Source organism: Pseudochaenichthys georgianus, unplaced genomic scaffold (genome assembly GCF_902827115.2).
Source record: "Pseudochaenichthys georgianus unplaced genomic scaffold, fPseGeo1.2 scaffold_635_arrow_ctg1, whole genome shotgun sequence".
Taxonomy (NCBI): Eukaryota; Metazoa; Chordata; class Actinopteri; order Perciformes; family Channichthyidae; genus Pseudochaenichthys; species Pseudochaenichthys georgianus.
Genome location: NW_027263192.1, coordinates 88,940 through 108,477, shown reverse-complemented (window position 1 = coordinate 108,477; position 19,538 = coordinate 88,940). Strand labels below are relative to the sequence as shown.

General features: G+C 44.8%; 1 long non-coding RNA gene across 1 annotated transcript; it reads left to right on the top strand.

Moving 5' to 3' along the window:
• The first annotated feature begins 13,108 nt into the window (after window positions 1-13,108).
• Window positions 13,109-18,577, top strand: LOC139433564 (uncharacterized). Its single transcript, XR_011643007.1, has 3 exons — window positions 13,109-13,228; window positions 14,122-14,266; window positions 18,441-18,577. It is a non-coding gene; the product is annotated as an uncharacterized lncRNA (long non-coding RNA).
• Window positions 18,578-19,538: the final 961 nt, after the last annotated feature.

Genomic DNA, 19,538 nt, shown 5'->3' with positions numbered 1-19,538 from the left:
ACTTTCTACTGGTGACATTTCCCGGTACCGAAATGCTCAAGAATACAGGTCGGATGGCGGTCCGTTGTCCAATCTGTAATAGTTCCTACCGCGCCCTGAGCAAGCACCTGCAGAGGCACCATAGTGTGCGCAACTTGGTTGAAAGAAAAATTCTGCTGTTGTTGGCCAACGGACGGACAAACATTAGGCTCCATCCCTGCACCATTGCAGGATGCGAGTACCGCGGCACAAGGCTGGATCGCCACTTGGACAAAGACCATGTTGAGCTGTCCCGGGAGGAAATACATGTGGTTCTAAATACACTAAAAATGACAGTGGCAAAGAAGGAGTTGCAAGTTGCAGCAGAGGATAAAACATAAGCGACAAAGGATGGATCAGCGGGCCGGGGACATGCACAAGTTCGATGGGGAGGAACGAGAGCGGGTCTTTCTAAAGAAACGACCCCGAACAGAGTCGACACCAACGAGGCTGTCCAAGTCGAAAGGTCCCTCCTGCAGAAAGTCTCCCATTCCCGCCTGCAGCAATTCCCCCACTGGCTCTCACACACATTCATCCAGCTCCTCAGAACCTGCATCCATGTATACCGAGGCCTCGTCAACCTCCCCTCCCATACATTCCCCCTGGTTGCGCGACAGGGGCCGGGGGAATATAATGCGGGACATCACATTCCCACGGATCATGGGTAAGTGTGTTCAATATGTCACAAATGCAGTTTCTGTAACACACAATGTGTTGTCATTAAAGTACTGTTTTATGTTTCACAGAGGAGTATCTGCAAGGATACCGGGAGAATTATGTGGGCATCGACCCAACAGTGAGGTTCCAAGAAAACACAGTCTCCAAAATAAGCAGAGTGAAATCGTTCCTAAGTTTCATGGCTCACGGTTTCAATCGCCTGTCTGACTGGCTCTTTCTGAGGGATCTGAAGAGGATACGTGGGTGGTCCCGGAGCCTGATAAAATCAAGCCTTCAGGTCACGACCTCCGACTTCTATATCAAAAATATATCACACTTTCTCAAGTACATGGCCGACACACCGTGCAAGGGGAGCAGGCTCAGCCAAAACGACATGATTTTAATCAAACGGGAAGTTGTTGACATCCTGAAGTCCCTGAAGAGAAAAGTACTTATCCACCAGATGCAAGTGAAGCGGGAAAAGATGGAAGGTCTGCCGAGCCATAACGACATCGTGGCATGTTTGACTTCGACCAAAACTCGCATCCCTCAGCTCCTGGATGTGATGGCCAGCAATCCGACTACCGCAACCCGGATACTCCTCTATGGGTACATGACCCTCCATTGGAGCTGTATTTATGGCCACCGTCCGGGGGTCTACTCCAACATGACCAACGCCGAGGTCCGAAAGGCGGATACAACTGGCACTGCCTTCGGCTACCTCATCCATGTGAGTGCTATTAAAAAATGTATTTATTCTGGCAGTTATATGCATGATTGATACTTGTATTGACGCTCTCTACCTCTGTCATAACAGGTAAGCAACCACAAGACGGCCAACGCGTTCGGGGAAGCGCAGCTGTACCTCACCGTAGAAGAATTTGGATGGATGAAGAGGTGGCTGGAAATCAAGGGTACGCTGACCTGCACCCAGAGCCGCTACTTCCTATACACAGCGGGGAAGAACCCGTCCAGGAACCTTGCCTACTCCCTGAGGTTGGCATGGGCTGATGTGGGGCTACAAGGTCCCATTAACTTCACCGACCTCCGCACAGTCCACGCCGATAATGCGAAGAGGTTTCAGGACAAAGGCAACCGCCAAAGAGTGAGTGATTTCATGTGTCACAACACTGCAACTGCAGACACATTTTACGCGAAGAATCCTTCTTTGAAGGAGGCTGCGAACATACGGCTGCTCTTCACAGAGTCACTGCAAGCAGCAGCAGCAGCAGCAGCAGCAGCAGCAGCAGCAGCGGGAAATGAAGACACTTTGGCGGGTATTGACATCGACAGTGACGGCTCTGGAGAGGAGCACAGCCCCGCTCCCTACCAAGAATCCAGCGATGCCGAGACGTCAGATGAAAAATTCTCCAAAAATGTCAACGCTTGGAGAGCGAAGAGGGACCAGTCACTGGCCGAACACAGCCCCTCAGACATGAGTGAAGAGAGGGTGCCATACTCTGCACCAACTTCACCCGATACGGACACTGTTGCCAGTGATCAACTTGTAAATATGCAATGTTTTGTTGTACTCAGTCCCCTTGTGCTGGGTGAGTGAATAATGTATATCCTGTGTGAATGTATTTATTTTGTATTTATTACGTATTTATTACTGTAAATAAAGTTTGTTAAAATTACTTACTTTGTCCTCTGTTTTTAAAGCCCAATATGGGTTTTTTCCCTTTAAGATCCCCAGGGGCACGATGTTCTGGTGGTAGCATGGAGGTGTTTAGTCCGAGTGAGGAGTGCTCAAGTGTGGGATGATATGTAAGGTAGAAGAGGGTCGAAACAGTTAAAGTGTGAACCTCCAGCAGGGCAGGTGGTGCTGTAAGTGTTGCCAGCGGCACGAGAACATCCTCCACCGGAGGGTGGGTGCTGCTGCTGTGAAGAAGGCCGAATATGGATGCCGATGGGCGGACGATAAAGCACCGCAAAATACACCCCCCTTTAAGGTTCCCAGGGGCACGAGAACATCCTCCACCGGAGGGTGGGTGCTGCTGCTGTGAAGAAGGCCGAATATGGATGCCGATGAGCGGACGATAAAGCACCGCAAAATACACCCCCCTTTAAGGTTCCCAGGGGCACGAGTTTCTTTAGGGTGTGATCATCTGGGTTTAATCCGTGGGGAGTGCTTAAGTTCGGGGGCCCGGGCCCTGTACATCTCCCTGGATGAAATGGCCATGTGCACCCCTGTATTCACAGTAATCTTACCCAGCTTTCAGAAACTAATTCTTGGGTAAGAAAGCCACCCTGGACTGGTCGTCAAATGTGGATGAAATGGACAGATTCCTGTACATTTCATGCACTTTTAATGGGAGTCGTCATGTATGGATGAAATGGCCATATCATCCCTAAATTCACAGCAAACTTACCCAGCTTTCACACACTAATTCCTGGGTAATAAAGCCATGTGCACCCTGTATTCACAGTAATCTTACCCAGGTTTCAGACACTAATTCCTGGGTAAGAAAGCCACCTTGGACGGGTCGTCAAATGTGGATGAAATGGACAGATTCCTGTACATTTCATGCACTTTTAATGGGGTCGTCAAATGTGGATGAAATGGACAGATTCCTGTACATTTCATGCACTTTTAATGGGAGTCGTCACATGTGGATGAAATGTCCATATCCTCCCTAAATTCACAGCAAACATATCCAGCTTTCACACACTAATTCCTGGGTAAGAAAGCCCTGTACATCTCCCTGGATGAAATGGACATATTCTCACTATATTCACATCAATGTTACCCAGTTTCACACACTAATTCCTGGGTAAGAAAGCCACCCTGGCTGGGTCATCAAATGTGGATGAAATGGACAGATTCCTGTACATTTCATGCACTTTTAATGGGGTCGTCGAATGTGGATGAAATGGACATATTCCTGTACATTTCATGCACTTTTAATGGGGTCGTCGAATGTGGATGAAATGGACGGATTCCTGTACATTTCATGCACTTTTAATGGGGGTCGTCGATGGGGATGAAATGGACAGATTCCTGTACATTTCATGCACTTTTAATGGGAGTCGTCAGTATATGGAGCTTAGCCCACAATTCCCGGAGGTTCCAGGCCGAATTTGGGAGCTCATAGGCGGCCTGCCATGAGCCCCCACCCGTGGAAATAAAAAAAAAGTAAAGAAAACGGTCAATTATATGTTAAAATAATCAAAAATGAAGTTTTTGAAAATTCTCGAAAAAACGGCTAAGTGCCAACGGAGGAGGGGCTGCAAAAAGCTCAAGTCTTCGGCGCTTCGAGCGGAAGCCCCGGAGACATTTGCACTCCCCCGTTGCAATTTACAACGGAGAAGGGAATCGAGACCTCCCTTCCTCCGTCCAAAAAATTCATTCATCTTTTCCAAGCTATGCTTGGACGAAATCGGAAACCCGGTTTTTGAGAGCTATTTTCACATGATGGGGAAATCATGGAGGAATGTATCCGCCTCATGAGCACTTTGGATCGGATACAATTGTTGCCATGGTTGCCATGGTTGCCACAATTGTTGCCATGGTTCTCACAAAACTTTAAGTTTTCGAACTGGTCTCTGGAGGAATGTAAGGCACATGTCAGCCTTATGGATGGAGGTACCATGGAACTTGCCCTTCAACTGTACGCGTGTCCGCTCAATGGAAATGCGATGTCAACTTCCGATGTCAAGTTCCTGTCAGCGGCTAGACAAATGTTACCAGTGTTTACCAGTGTTGCCAGGGGCACGAGCAAAATCCTCCATGGAGGTTGGGTGGTGCTGCTGTGAATAAGGCCGACTATGGGTGCCGATGGGCGGACGGCAAAGCACCGCAAAGTAGACCCCCTTTAAGTGTAGCCAGGGGCACGAGCAAAATCCTCCATGGAGGTTGGGTGCTGCTGCTGTGAAGAAGGCCGACTATGGGTGCCGATGGGCGGAGGGCAAAGCACCGCAAAGTAGACCCCCTTTAAGTGTAGCCAGGGGCACGAGCAAAATCCTCCATGGAGGTTGGGTGCTGCTGCTGTGAAGAAGGCCGACTATGGGTGCCGATGGGCGGACGGCAAAGCACCGCAAAGTAGACCCCCTTTAAGTGTAGCCAGGGGCACGAGCAAAATCCTCCATGGAGGTTGGGTGCTGCTGCTGTGAAGAAGGCCGACTATGGGTGCCGATGGGCGGACGGCAAAGCACCGCAAAGTAGACCCCCTTTAAGTGTAGCCAGGGGCACGAGCAAAATCCTCCATGGAGGTTGGGTGCTGCTGCTGTGAAGAAGGCCGACTATGGGTGCCGATGGGCGGACGGCAAAGCACCGCAAAGTAGACCCCCTTTAAGTGTAGCCAGGGGCACGAGCAAAATCCTCCATGGAGGTTGGGTGCTGCTGCTGTGAAGAAGGCCGACTATGGGTGCCGATGGGCGGACGGCAAAGCACCGCAAAGTAGACCCCCTTTAAGTGTAGCCAGGGGCACGAGCAAAATCCTCCATGGAGGTTGGGTGCTGCTGCTGTGAAGAAGGCCGACTATGGGTGCCGATGGGCGGACGGCAAAGCACCGCAAAGTAGACCCCCTTTAAGTGTAGCCAGGGGCACGAGATTCTTGAGGGTGTGATCATCTTGGTTTAGTCCGTGGGGGAGTGCTTAAGTTCGGGGGCCCGGGGACCCAAGGTGTGCGAGGTTCTGGAAGTACGCATGTCAGGGAGAGATCCTGGAGCTCCTTAGTCCGTGTTTTGGGGGTCTTGGAGCGGCCACAGAGAGGTGCTTTTCCCCGGGGTATTTCATGGAAGTCTGAAATAACCTGTTTGCTCATGTCAGGGAGAGATGCTGGGGCTGCTGCGTCCGTGTTTTGGGGGTCTTGGAGCGGCCCCGAAGAGGTGGCTTTGTCGGTGTACGTAATGGAAGTGTGAACTAGCCTGTTTTCTCAAGGCAGGGAGGGATCCTGGAGCTCCTCAGTCCGTGTTTTGAGGGTCTTGGAGCGGCCCCGAAGAGGTGCCTTTGTCGGTGTACCTAATGGGGAAGAAAGTCACCCTGGTCGGGTAGTCAAATGTGATTGAAATGGACAGATTCCTGTACATTTCAATCACTTTTAATGGGAGTCGGTGTGGATGGCCTGTTGAATCCGATTTTGAGCACTCTTTTCCCCGCATAAACTAGTTTAAATCACCGTTAAACACTTATTCTGTTGATGTCTATATAACCGACTTCCCGCTATGCATTAAGTCGGTTATATGGACCCTGTACACTAGGCATACCGCGGCCGGTAGTAAATGTCCAACCATTGTACCCTCTGGTCCCTTCTCTCTGCACCCTTTTCCCCCTACACAAATGACTTTTAAATGGATACTTTTGGATGTAAATGGTTCACTGTGTCACGGCTATGGGTCTCTGAAACAATCAGGCACTTAGGGGCTGCAGGAACACTTTACCCGCCTTGTAAACACCTTCTCCTGGGTAAAACAATCCATTTATTTCCGCCTGCTTTCCATCAGCACCCGCCAGTCATTTCAAACGGTTTCAAATCGTTTTTTCACTTTTAAAAACAGCTTTCTGCCCTGTAAATGATTTCTAATCATTATTACCGTCATGGAGGAGCTGCAGGGACACTTTACCCGCCTTTTAAACACCTTTTCCTGGGTAAACAATCAATTTATTTCCGCCTGCTTTCCATCAGCACCCGCCAGTCATTTCAAACGGTTTCAAATCGTTTTTTCACTTTTAAAAAGAGCTTTCTGCCCTGGCAATTATATCTAATCATTATTACCGTCATGGAGGAGCTGCAGGAACACTTTACCCGCCTTCTAAACACTTATTCCTGGCTAAAACAATCAATGTATTTCCGCCAGGGTCACAGCCTGCTGCTGCTGCTGCGGCGGCTGCTGCTGCTGCTGCTCTCCCTCCCTAAATTCACATCAAACTCACCCAGCTTTCACACACTATTTCATGGGTAATAAAGCCATGTGCACACTGTATTTAAAGTAATGTTAGCCAGCTTTCAGACACTAATTCCTGGGTAATAAAGGCCTGTACATCTCCCTGTTTGAAAGGGCCATATCTTCCTTAAATTCACATCAAACTCACCCAGCTTTCACACACTATTGCATGGGTAATAAAGCCATGTGCACACTGTATTTAAAGTAATGTTAGCCAGCTTTCAGACACTAATTCCTGGGTAATAAAGGCCTGTACATCTCCCTGTTTGAAAGGGCCATATCTTCCTTAAATTCACATCAAACTTACCCAGCTTTCACACACTATTTCATGGGTAATAAAGCCATGTGCACACTGTATTTAAAGTAATGTTAGCCAGCTTTCAGACACTAATTCCTGGGTAATAAAGGCCTGTACATCTCCCTGTTTGAAAGGGCCATATCTTCCTTAAATTCACATCAAACTCACCCAGCTTTCACACACTATTTCATGGGTAATAAAGCCACGTGCACACTGTATTTAAAGTAATGTTAGCCAGCTTTCAGACACTAATTCCTGGGGAAGAAAGTCACCCTGGACGGGTCATCAAATGTGATTGAAATGGACAGATTCCTGTACATTTCAATCACTTTTAATGGGAGTCGGTGTGGATGGCCTGTTGAATCCGATTTTGAGCACTCTTTTCCCCGCATAAACTAGTTTAAATCACCGTTAAACACTTATTCTGTTGATGTCTATATAACCGACTTCCCGCTATGCATTAAGTCGGTTATATGGACCCTGTACAGTAGGCATACCGCGGCCGGTAGTAAATGTCCAACCATTGTACCCCCTGGTCCCTAGGGTATGTAAGGGGAGTTGTCAGGGGACTCTACCCGCCTCAAGAGGCACTATTTTCGGATACATTTTTATCCATTTTCACCCTTTTCTATGGTTCTTCCAAAAAGTTAACTTAGACTTTTTCCGACTCTGGAGGAATGTAGGGGGAGTTGTCAGGGGACTCTACCCGCCTTATGGAACACTATTTTCGGATACAATTTATCCATTTTCCCCCTTTTCTCTGGTTCTTCCAAAAGTTGACTTAAACTTTTTCCGACTCTGGAGGAATGCAAGGGGAGTTGTCAGGGGACTCTACCCGCCTTATGGAACACTATTTTGGGGTACTTTTTTCCCATTTTCACCCATTTTCTCTGGTTCTTCCAAAAGTTGACTTAGACTTTTTCCGACTCTGGATGAATGCAGGGGGAGTTGTCAGGGGACTCTACCCGCCTTATGGAACACTATTTTCGGATACAATTTATCCATTTTCACCCTTTTCTCTGGTTCTTCCAAAAGTTGACTTAAACTTTTTCCGACTCTGGAGGAATGCAAGGGGAGTTGTCAGGGGACTCTACCCGCCTTATGGAACACTATTTTGGGGTACTTTTTTCCCATTTTCACCCCTTTTCTCTGGTTCTTCCAAAAGTTGACTTAGACTTTTTCCGACTCTGGATGAATGCAGGGGGAGTTGTCAGGGGACTCTACCCGCCTTATGGAACACTATTTTGGGGTACTTTTTTCCCATTTTCACCCCTTTTCTCTGGTTCTTCCAAAAGTTGACTTAGACTTTTTCCGACTCTGGATGAATGCAGGGGGAGTTGTCAGGGGACTCTACCCGCCTTATGGAACACTATTTTGGGGTACTTTTTTCCCATTTTCACCCCTTTTCTCTGGTTCTCCAAAAAGTCAAGTCAGACTTTTTTCCTGATTTCTCACTGATCGAATGGCAAACGTGACCCGCCATCGGAGGGCCTCCGCCGGCCCGGCCTCGTGCCGGTGCTCTGGCGGTCGGTTCCTCCGAACTGCGGGTTCGACTCTGATATGAAGCGTGACCGAGACGAACCGTCTGACTCATGGGTCCCACCACGGGTCCCGCGGCGGGACGGAGGTTCCGTGCTGGAACCTCCCCACCTCCGCCGCAGTGCAACCGGCAAACACTGTTTCTCGAACCCTCCACTGTTGCATAGCGGCCTTCGTCGGCTGCGGCATTCAGCAATTGGCCTTGCTCCGGGCACCGGTTCCCCCGGGGACCAGTGTTCGGTGGCTCCACATGATATATGGTCGACCCTACTTCATAACATGCTACCCTGATCGAATCAGTTATAGTTCCCTTGATTGCTCAACATTACTTGGGTGACTGTGACAAGTCTAGACCTAATACATGTCAACGAACGCTGACCTTTCGGTAAGCTTCGTGCATTTATCAGATCCAAAACCCATGCGGGGTGCTCTCCGGGGCGCCCTGGGACCTTTGGTGACTCTAGATAACCTCGCAGGCCCTTGTAGCGACCACGGGCAATGGAGAATCATGGTTTGATTCGGGAGAGGGAGCCTTACAAACGGTTACCATGATATAGGGTTGACCGTACTTCATCACAGGCTACCAGTTTGATCCTGTGTAACAACCACATATGCTTGTCTGCAAAGAGTGAACTGCCTGGTCCTGCCCTGGTGTTACTCTATGGCTAGTGTCCAGCCATCGGAGGGCCTCCTCCCCGGGTCCACATGCCGGTGCTGGACGGTCGGAATAATAATATTTTACAGGGCTCAGGGGTCTGCACTTTGAAGCTCCTGGAGCGGCCTGCCATCGGAGGGCCTCCACCGGCCCGGCCTCGTGCCGGTGCTCTGGCGGTCGGTTCCTCCGAACTGCGGGATCGACTCTGATGGCCGGCCATCAGAATACACATAATATGTGTATTTGCCCAAATGATGGAAATAAACAAAATGCTATTTTACAGGACAGGACAGGACAGGACAGGACAGGACAGGATGGATGTAGGTGTATTTTCACAGCTTTTTGGAAATACACCAAATGTGATTTTGCAGGGCGACACAAAGCTCCTTTTACCCAAGTGATGTGCACATCACGGAGCTCATTTAATGACATGGTTTACCAGGGGCACTAAGGTTTTACCCCGGATGTCCTTATGGGTTTAGTCAGAGTGCTTGAGTTTGGGTACACGTCTTTGCCAGGCACACACAACCGTCGAAAGACGAAATATGACAAAACAGTTAAAGTGTGAACTTCCAGCACAGGGGGGGAATGCCGTGAAGAAGGCCGAATATGGATGCCGATGGGCGGACGATAAAGCCCCGCAAAATACACCACCTTTAAGTAATACCAGGGCCATGATAACATCTTCCACGGGAGGGTGGGTGTTGTTGCTGCTGCTGCTGCTGCTGCTGCTGCTGCTGCTGCTGCTGCTGCTGCTGCTTATCTTTGGTTCCTAGAATGTACTTCTGAAAGGTAGGATAACGTTCTCTAAAAACATTCTTAAAATGTTTGGTGATAACATTGTTCGACCATTATGCCCCAAGTTTTTTTGTTGTTTATGCACATATCTCTATGGTCATATGGATCGAATAACACTTAGAAAACCAAAGACAGACATATCGAAGAATGGACCGACTATGACTGCCCGTCCCTGAAACCCCTGTTAGTGGGTTAGTGCCCCCCCCACCCCACCTGCCTGTTGGTCTGCTCTACACGGCTGGGAGCAATCTCCAATCAACCACACCTGCAACCTGCTCATCAGCCACACTATGAAAGCCTGCAGCCTGCACTCATTCCCTGCCGGATTGTTGCCGTGAACGGTTTGTTGCGTGCCGCTCTACCTTTTTAGCAGCATATTCTTTGACAACTTGGCCTGCTTTTGCCTCACACTCATTTTTGTGTCTCTCCCAGGAGGAATCCAAGGCCTTCCACACTCCCAAGACCAGCCAGGCCTCTCTACTAGGGTTGCCAGAAACTGACCATGATCAAAATCGATTATTCGGCAGCCCTGGCGAATAATAATCGATTATTCGACTGCCACTAGAACAATTGGTCGTACAATTTCACCTTCATAGCCTAGTTAACAATCACGGATAAAATAATAATGCAGTAATCAGTCAACAAAAACAATAGCATCACTTGCTTATGCATCGAAATAATAAATCAAAATGGCATTATAGTCTATAAATAACAGTAGGCCTATTGTATTGAACATTCTAACAAACAGTAGCGAGTGAGTCTTTTAGGCTATAGAAATGAGGCTCCAAATAATATAAATGATAGCTTCACTTGCAACAACAAAACGTCTTACTATTTAGTTGTTCTTGTTCAAAATTATGAGCTTGTCAACGTGGTCAGGGTGTAGCCGAGAGCGCAGTCGGTTAAGGATTAGTCCTGCCGCCGAGAAAACCCTTTCCGAGGGCACAGACGTGGCCGACACACACAAATATGACCTTGCAAGTTGTGCCAACCTTTCGTACTTCGTCTCATTTACTCTCCACCAATCGAGGGGATCCAAATTGGGAGCGATGCACTTTTCATCACAGTAGTGGCTTAACTCCATTTCAGGCGTTACAGGTTCCTCCGCATGGTATTCTTCTCCAAACAGTGTTAGCATTGCTGATAACTTGTTGTCGTATTGTGGTCTCTTGGTCGCTGAAGACCCCCTCGCTGACTCAGACTCAGTCTCAGAGGAGTCCTCCTCTGTGATCTCTGGTCTGTCGTCTGCTCCTAAGGCTGAAAGCAGCTCCTTGACTCTGGCCTTGACAGCATCCCTGAGCGCATCGTGAGCAAACTTCAGATGTTTAATGCCGCGGATCAAGAAACGATGTGATGAACGGAACGTTCTTGGCACTCTCCACTTCGTCGGGTTTCAGTCGCCGTTTCAGTCGCCGTTTCAGTGACACAGACACGGTTTGCTTGTACTCCGCAACCTTTTTAGACTCTTCTGGAGCAACAGGCAGGTGTTTGGTCAGCAAAGTTGCTGTGACAGGATAAATCATGGAGCTGGAAACCCCTGACTCTCCACACAGGGCAGTAGTAGCGCATTTCAGGGAGAGCACCCTTAGCAAAAAAATATATAGAATTCTATAGAATCCTATAGAATCTTGTAGAAATCTATAGCATGTTATAGAACATAGTCGTATTTGTAATACATGCTAAAGAATTCTATAGAATACTATAGAAATCTCTAGATCATTCTGTAGAATACTATAAATGTGTACTTTTCTATAAACTTCTATAATTAAAACTATAACAATCTAAAGAATTCTATAGGACAGAACCGACTCATGACATATCTGTAGAAATCTATAGAAATTTGTAGAAATCTATAGCATTCAAAGAAAACATGCATGACATTTTCTCTCTGATGCAACCTATACTAAATTCTATAGAATTCTATAGAATTCTATAAAACTCGTCTTTAAATTGGAATAGAGCAAATCATAGTAATCTACATCATTTTGTGGAACTGAGCTGCTTTGCAAAAGCTGTATGGGTCCCTTTGAAATCTTATGTAACCTATACATAACCATATACAACCATACAACATATTGGAATGGAACTCTAAACGGAATGAATGTCACTGTCCTTGTAATCTGATGTCAATGCTCCAGAATTTCTGTGACTGCATCTGTATGTATACATTGATCACTTTTGTTATGTAACTAATTATCTGTTACAACTGGAGATTAAAGCTAAGTGACATATAACAATATCTATTGTTAGTGTGAGTCTGTTATAAACAACTCATTGGAGTCTGCAGTACTCTACTCTGTTTTGCAGTCTATTATATACTGTAAAAAAAGATCGTAATTTTACAGGAAATAACTGTAAATGTTTATAGTAAGTATCATGTTTTTTTAAATAACTTGCAAAATCCTGTAAAATGGCAGATATTAACTATAAATTAACAACCCAAAACATTATTTTCAGTATTTTGACAATAACCACAAATAACGTTTATTTCCTTTTTTTTACAGTAAATTTACTATATAATATTTACAGTATTTTTGCACTTTCAGAAAATAAATGCAGATGTACGTCAAATAAAAAGTATTATCTGTAATTAAATATGTAACTCGTAATATAAAAGTGTATTACTATTATAAGACTTTAAGATTTTCTTTGTAATTTTAAGGTAATCATAAAACTGTAAAAAAAAGCGTCAACTAAAAAAAACGTAAAATGTAATTAAAACCTTTTTACATACATAATTTTCTCAATATTCGATTGAATCCACCACAAACACAAAATATCCAATGTTGAAACAAAAGTAAATAAATATGTTCTCATTAAATTCCTAACTTACTATATTGTAAACATCTACAGTTGACAATATCATTAAAACAAATTAAAATGATAGAAAGTGGAGACATTTCTGCAGGGAGGACCAAGGTTTAAAACACACACTGTTATTTACTCAACAAGTCACAGTTATCCTTGTTTTATTTATGTTGCTGTTTTTTTTTTCTCCCATTGGTCAATACACAGTAATAAGCCTTAGTTTTACAGTATAATGTATGGTTTTCGGATTCTGGCCGACAGCCAGAGCTACGGTTTTGAAATAGAATTCAGCCAAAACACGGCAGACAAGTCAGGCATGTTTGGAATGAGTCCACAACACTCCTGATTGGTTAATATAAACGTCATCGAAGAAACCTGCCAATGAGAACTGTCCGCGCCTGTCGTTCACATTTGAAACATCCACGTCAGTTTGAGTGGGTCTCCTCCTGCAAGCTACAGCTGTCTGTCTGTATGTCTGCTGCAGGATTTTATGGATTTATATCGGGATCGTTTTACACGTTAAATATGAGCATCGGGACGTCAACAAAGAACAGAAGACTTGAGATCTGGTGAGTCCTGCAACTGTAATGGAGTTAAATATGTATTTAGATAATCCTTAGTTTGTGAATGTTTTATTTTGTATTTAAGGTTACATTTCTTCTTCTAGTTAGCTGAGTTTCTTCCCGTTAAGTTGGTATTCATCATTAATAGGTTGTTAAATGTTAAGAAGCCCTGACATGCTGTTTCTTGCAAGATGTTGCGCCCGGAAAACCTGGTTTAACAGGTGGCTGCTAACGTTAGTTTACAGCTTATTGCAGTGCTGCCCCCACCCTCTCGTCTCCAACACGGGAGAATTACACATACACATGCAGCGGGGTGTCACAATGTTGTCGCCAAGTTTAATGTAAAGTTTCACAGCTTTCTTATAGCGGAATCTAGTTTGTTAATGTTCAGTAACAGCTAGCATAGCATAAACAGCTAACCGCTAATGTTTGGCTAACTTGCTAGTTAGCTCTGCTCTATATATTACAAGCTAACATGACTAGCTAATGTCACACTGTGTGAACTAAAATACTTGTTGTATTACTACATCATACACGCTAGGTCCAAATCACTGCTAAAATTAATTATTTTTGAACATGTATAGTAAAGAAACACTCAGCCATGCATGAAATAACATAGCAAAAAGAATACGGGTAATGTTTGACCCATGTTGTGCCTTAGAAGTGTAGTGATACAAACATGATTTTTATTCAAAAAGTAAGAAAGGGAAAAATACAAATTGGTGTTGATCCAAAACAGGTTAATTGAGGAATACCTGGAATCCTGAATGGTTCAAGTAATTTATTGCAAAGATATTTACAATTAAAACTAATTCGGGTCACTTTTGACACATGTTGGTTGTATGTTGTTGTGTAAGAAAGGGTTAACATGACGGCTGTGATGTTCACTCTTTTGACAGAGCACCAGTGGACAGCGAGGACTATGGAAGAGAAGATGTGATGGCTTTGTGTGGAAAGCTGCTGACGCCAGCCTGTGTCCCTCATCAGTCTCTCCAGGCAGCACCCAGCTATTCTTCCATCTTGGAGATGAAAAGACTTTGATATGTGAGTAATAACTAACTTGTGTCTAACATAGTATTGAATGTGGTTTAGTAAAGTATTTAAAAATACCCCACATTGTACATGTACAGGACAATCAGACCTTGTTCAACAAAGATCATAAGACAATTGTTTTGTCTTTGAGGTACAGCCGCAGCAGAGAGTCTGAGTTTGAAGAAAGCACTAACATTTTATTTAGTGTTGTTTAATCAATCAATATTTACTGGTCTTGAATTTCCTCACTGGATTACAAAATGCTTGAATCTTATTGTACAGGGACATTATGCAGATTTAATCACCTGAAGATGAAAATATAGATTCATCGATATGTACCATTTTAAGGAAATAGACTGTTATGCAGCTTTCACACCAGCGCTTTTCAGTTTCTAGCTCCGAGCGGGAGCTTTTCTGGTTCAGCTCCGGTTTCCCTTTTCAGCTCCCGCTCTGTACACACCGCCCACTGGCGCCCCAGAGCTGCCCCTGCTGCGTCATGACGTCACCGTTTACATAGCTGATTTGCTCCCCAACGGCAGCCATTACGGCGCTCACAACAACAACAACTGCGTCGGGTCGATGATCGTGTTGCTTTTAATCACATGAAGCCAGAATAAATTGAATAACGACTTCTCCAACCTTATGCTTTTCTCCAGAGTGCCGTGGTTCATTGTTTATTAATGTGTTTCTGCAGCATTTACCGACCGCTGCAGTGCTGCTCTTCCACAGGAGTTGATTCTCCCGTTAGCTCCCGGTTAGCTCACACTGCAGCGGCCGCTCTAAAGTATCCACTGTCCGACTCACACAAGCAGCTGATGCATATCCCCAGTTCCCCTTAGCCTAAGTGAATGTGTGTCAGTCTGAATTGACGCTGTTTGGCATCACAACGCTGTTATGAAAGTTTCTCTGGTATCAAACGGGTGATGTTGGCATAGCAACCGAAGCTAAACTGACTACTTGCATCCGATAGCTGCAATAATACAAAACAACACGTCTGCCTCTCTCCACAATGATCGATAACAGCAAACGGATGGTCAAAGTAAGGTACAAATAAACAGAATCACACGAAGCCTGGTTAGTGCTGCCTGACTTTATAAAGTGTGTTTATAGGCACTACTGCTTGTAGGCAGGCATAACAGTTGACCCATGGGAGGTGGGTTTAGTTTCCTGCACGCCTCGACGTGAGAGAGACGTAAGCGACGTCGCCTCTTAGCTCCAAAGCTCCTGCCTCTGGACTAGGGGTGCAACAACTAATCGACTTAATCGATTAAAATCGATTACCAAATTAGTTGCCAACTAATTCAGTCGTCGATTCGTTGGTGACGTCATCACGTGTGTTTTACACCCCGTTAAGCTCTAACTTTATTGGTCTTTGTATCGGTACTGGAGACATTTAAAAAAGATATGTCATGTATTATTGCTACAAAGACATTATATCGCAGTCTTAGTGTCGCCAACTCGTTTCTAATATGCAAAAAGACAAACAAATGCGTCTATGATGTATTTTCGATCTTTCTCTCCCCCGCCTGCTTGCGAGGGGGCGGGGCAGTTTACACACGGGCAGCTGCAACATGCAGCAACACACACACGTGGGAGATGGCGGAGAGAACGCACTCCGAGGTGGTTAAACTTTACCCGACCTCGATGTGGAGAATGCTCGTTACCAAAAGTGGAATAAGAGTTTAGCATGTAAGGGCGGTAACACGAGCTATTTGTCTAAACATTTAGCAAAAGTGCTCCACATCCAGACGGAGGAATGGTGACAGAGCCTTCAGTGTGGCATCTCCCAACCTCTGGAACTCTCTCCCCCCCGAAATCCGCAGCGCCCCAACCCTGGACATTTTCAAAAAAGCCCTCAAAACGCACCTTTTTACCAAGGCTTTCCCCACTGTATAATTAGTTTAATAGGTTTATTTGTCCGCTACTTCCCCCCCCACCCCCTTAACCTGTCTGCCTTTTTTCCCCTACTCCCCCCCCCCCTACCCGACTTGTAAAGCGACCTTGGGTTTCCTGAAAGGCGCTATAAAAATATTATATATTATTATTATTTAGTTTGTTAAAGTTTCAGCTATTCTTATATTTACAGTTGTGTCATCAGATTATTTAATACGATTTGTTAAAACACTGTTGTTTCTTTTGATGTGAAATATTATTTATTTAATTTGAATAAAAAGCAATGTTAGTTTTGTTCACAATTTAAGTTATTTCAATAATATATTTATTTTGGCAGTGGCGAGCCGTCAGGGCCCTCTAGGCCCTCTGTGAGGGCCTAATATATTCTAAGAAATAATATTTGAAAACATTAAAAAAAAAACATTTTTTTAAAAATATTTTTTTATATTTGTTTTTGTTGTTATATTTTTCATTAGATTTACCAAAATAACTTGATTTAATTGTATGTAAAATACTATTTCCAAATAAATAAATCCTTCGAATCTGCCTGTTCAGTTTCTGTTGGAATGTGAAGGGTTAAATGCCGACTCTGCGAGTTACTGTGAAGACGGGAGAGCTTGTTGGTCCCTCTCTACATTCACAGAGGGCCAGCTATAGTAACTCAATGAGAGAGTAATGTCAAATGACAGTACAATTGACCAATCATATCTTCCCTCTAAATGGGCGGGCTTTCTTTTTGCGGACGTTATGACAAGTTCCGCCCGCTGTGAGGTCTATGCAAGTGGTGCATTGACGCGTCCTAAAACCCGGAAGTGAGCCGCGCTCGGATTTCCTCGACAGAAAGCAGTGGAATTTCTCCATAGGATTTTGGAAAATAGCTCGAAATAAGGTCTGTGGAAAACGATCCTGTTGGATAAATGCACGTTTTGTTCAGACGGATAATATCCACATGTCTACCCTACTTTTATTATTTTCGAATCATAAATCTAAACGATAGATTTATGATCGATAGATTTATGATTAGCATAAATTCGTTCATGATGGCTTACTTCAGTGATAGAGATGACATCGTTGCGAAATTATTAACCGAGTCATTTTCAAGATTGAGTTACAATGATAAACTGGAGTGGCAAAGGATCAGCTGAATGACCCGCAAGTGCTTCATCCAAAAGGACAGGAGGATGGACTTTGTGTTTCAGTGATTTATCATCAAAGGTAGGCCCAAGTCATTTTCAATGCGGGCCGCTGTGCCGACTTAATTCATTAGTAAGTGTTACTTGGCTGTGGGTGCCCTGTCATGATAGGTGTTTATATAAATGGTGTTGTTCTGTGTGGTAGAGGGTCGCTGTCATTGATGCGTTTTGCACCCCGGGCCACTGTTTTGATATTCCGCTGAAGTCGACGTTGAGACGTAATATCTCTTCCTTTTTTTCGAGGGAAGGGGGGTCAGAGGGCCTAGGTATAAAAGTCACGGCTCGCCACTGTATTTTGGAATCAAGTATTCATCTTTATTGTCTTCATTGTTAGTTTCCACATGCCTAAAACAACCTCAAGCTAAATCTAAAAGTTGATGGCTAAATAAGAGCGTTTGAGAAATTGTGCAAGGCATACAGTAATAGTCCGAATAGTCGATTAATCGTTTCATTAATCGATAGATTAATCGATTATCAAATTAGTCGTTTGTTGCAGCCCTACTCTGGACCGACAATTTTTTGGAGCTGGAAATGAAGCGGATTCCGGAGCTAAGAGCCGGCGCCGCTGCAGTGTGAACAGGAAAACCCGGCGCTTTTCAGGCTCTAGCTCCGAGCCGGAGCTGAAAAGGCGCTGGTGTGAAAGGGGCATTAGTGGTATTGACCGAAGCTCCACAGCTGTAGCTAGGCGCTGCTAATGAAAACTCAAGTGCTCAATTTGTTGGTTTTTCTTTATTATTAAGAATTGAGCAAGCATATCTTCCTCTTCGAAATCCCAGTTGTACTTCGCTAACACGTAGTGCCTGGGAGGGTGTGTTTGATTGTTCCCACCCTTACCTCACTTATGGACTAGGTCATGTTAGACAAGCAATCCAGTGGTTAGTTTTAGGGTCACCTCCATTGTTTTATTTTTTATTTATTCACTTTAAGAGAAAGGGATTTCAGAAACAAGTCTCACAAGTTTGTCTCGAGGTAAAATTAACAAAAGCTAACTGTTGTTAGACTATGTTCCCCCCTTCTAAACTTATGAAATAATCAATGCCCTGATAATAACATCCATCTTTATAGTTTACTAATAGTTATCACTTCACTTCCTCCTCCAGCACCTGGACACAGCAGGAACCTATGCCAGGATCCTGTTTGTGGACTTCAGCTCTGCCTTCAACACAACCCTCTGGCTGGAGGCTGCGCACCATCAGGACCAGAACCTCTCTCCCTCAGGACCAGAACCTCTCTCCATCAGGACCAACACCTCTCTCCATCAGGACCAGAACCTCTCTCCATAAGGACCAGAACCTCTCTCCATCAGGACCAGAACCTCTCTCCATCAGGACCAACACCTCTCTCCATCAGGACCAGAACCTCTCTCCATCAGGACCAGAACCTCTCTCCATCAGGACCAACACCTCTCTCCATCAGGACCAGAACCTCTCTCCATAAGGACCAGAACCTCTCTCCATCAGGACCAGAACCTCTCTATCAGGACCAGAACCTCTCTCCATCAGGACCAGAACCTCTCTCCATAAGGACCAGAACCTCTCTCCATCAGGACCAAAACCTCTCTCCATCAGGACCAGAACCTCTCGGCACCTCAACAAGGCCCGCCCCCCCCCACTGACACTTTACCTCAGCCACAACGCAGACTCTGCATGGAGATCACAGGATGGTAAATAATGCAATGTTTAAATATTGCTTACTGCCAATATTTTATATTCTATAATTTATTGCATTCTATTTCTTAATATAGTTCGCTATCTGTGTAGTTTTTACATTTTTTTATTTGTATGTACGACACCTCCTCATACGTGTGAACATACCTGGCAATAAACCCGTTTCTAATTCTGATCTTTTTGTCCTCTAGGTTGCACTGCCACGTCTACAGTAGCACAGAATGGACAGAGGAAACATGATTGGGCCTCAAGTTTTTTGCAGCCAATATACATTATCCTACAAACTTGGGATAGGAGGGTGAGTGAACAAGTTATCCATTGGTTGGAACCTACATCCCCATTGTTAGACGTACTAAATCCTGCACACTGCTCCTTCACATTGACAATGTGAACATATGTCGCCATTTTGCCATTTCTGTTATTTTCAGTTGAATGTTTCAAAGTAATCTTAAAAAATTCAACTTACTTTTTGTTTCTACTGTTTATAAGTATGATGTTTAAATATGAAATGCTGTATTTATTAGTTGTACT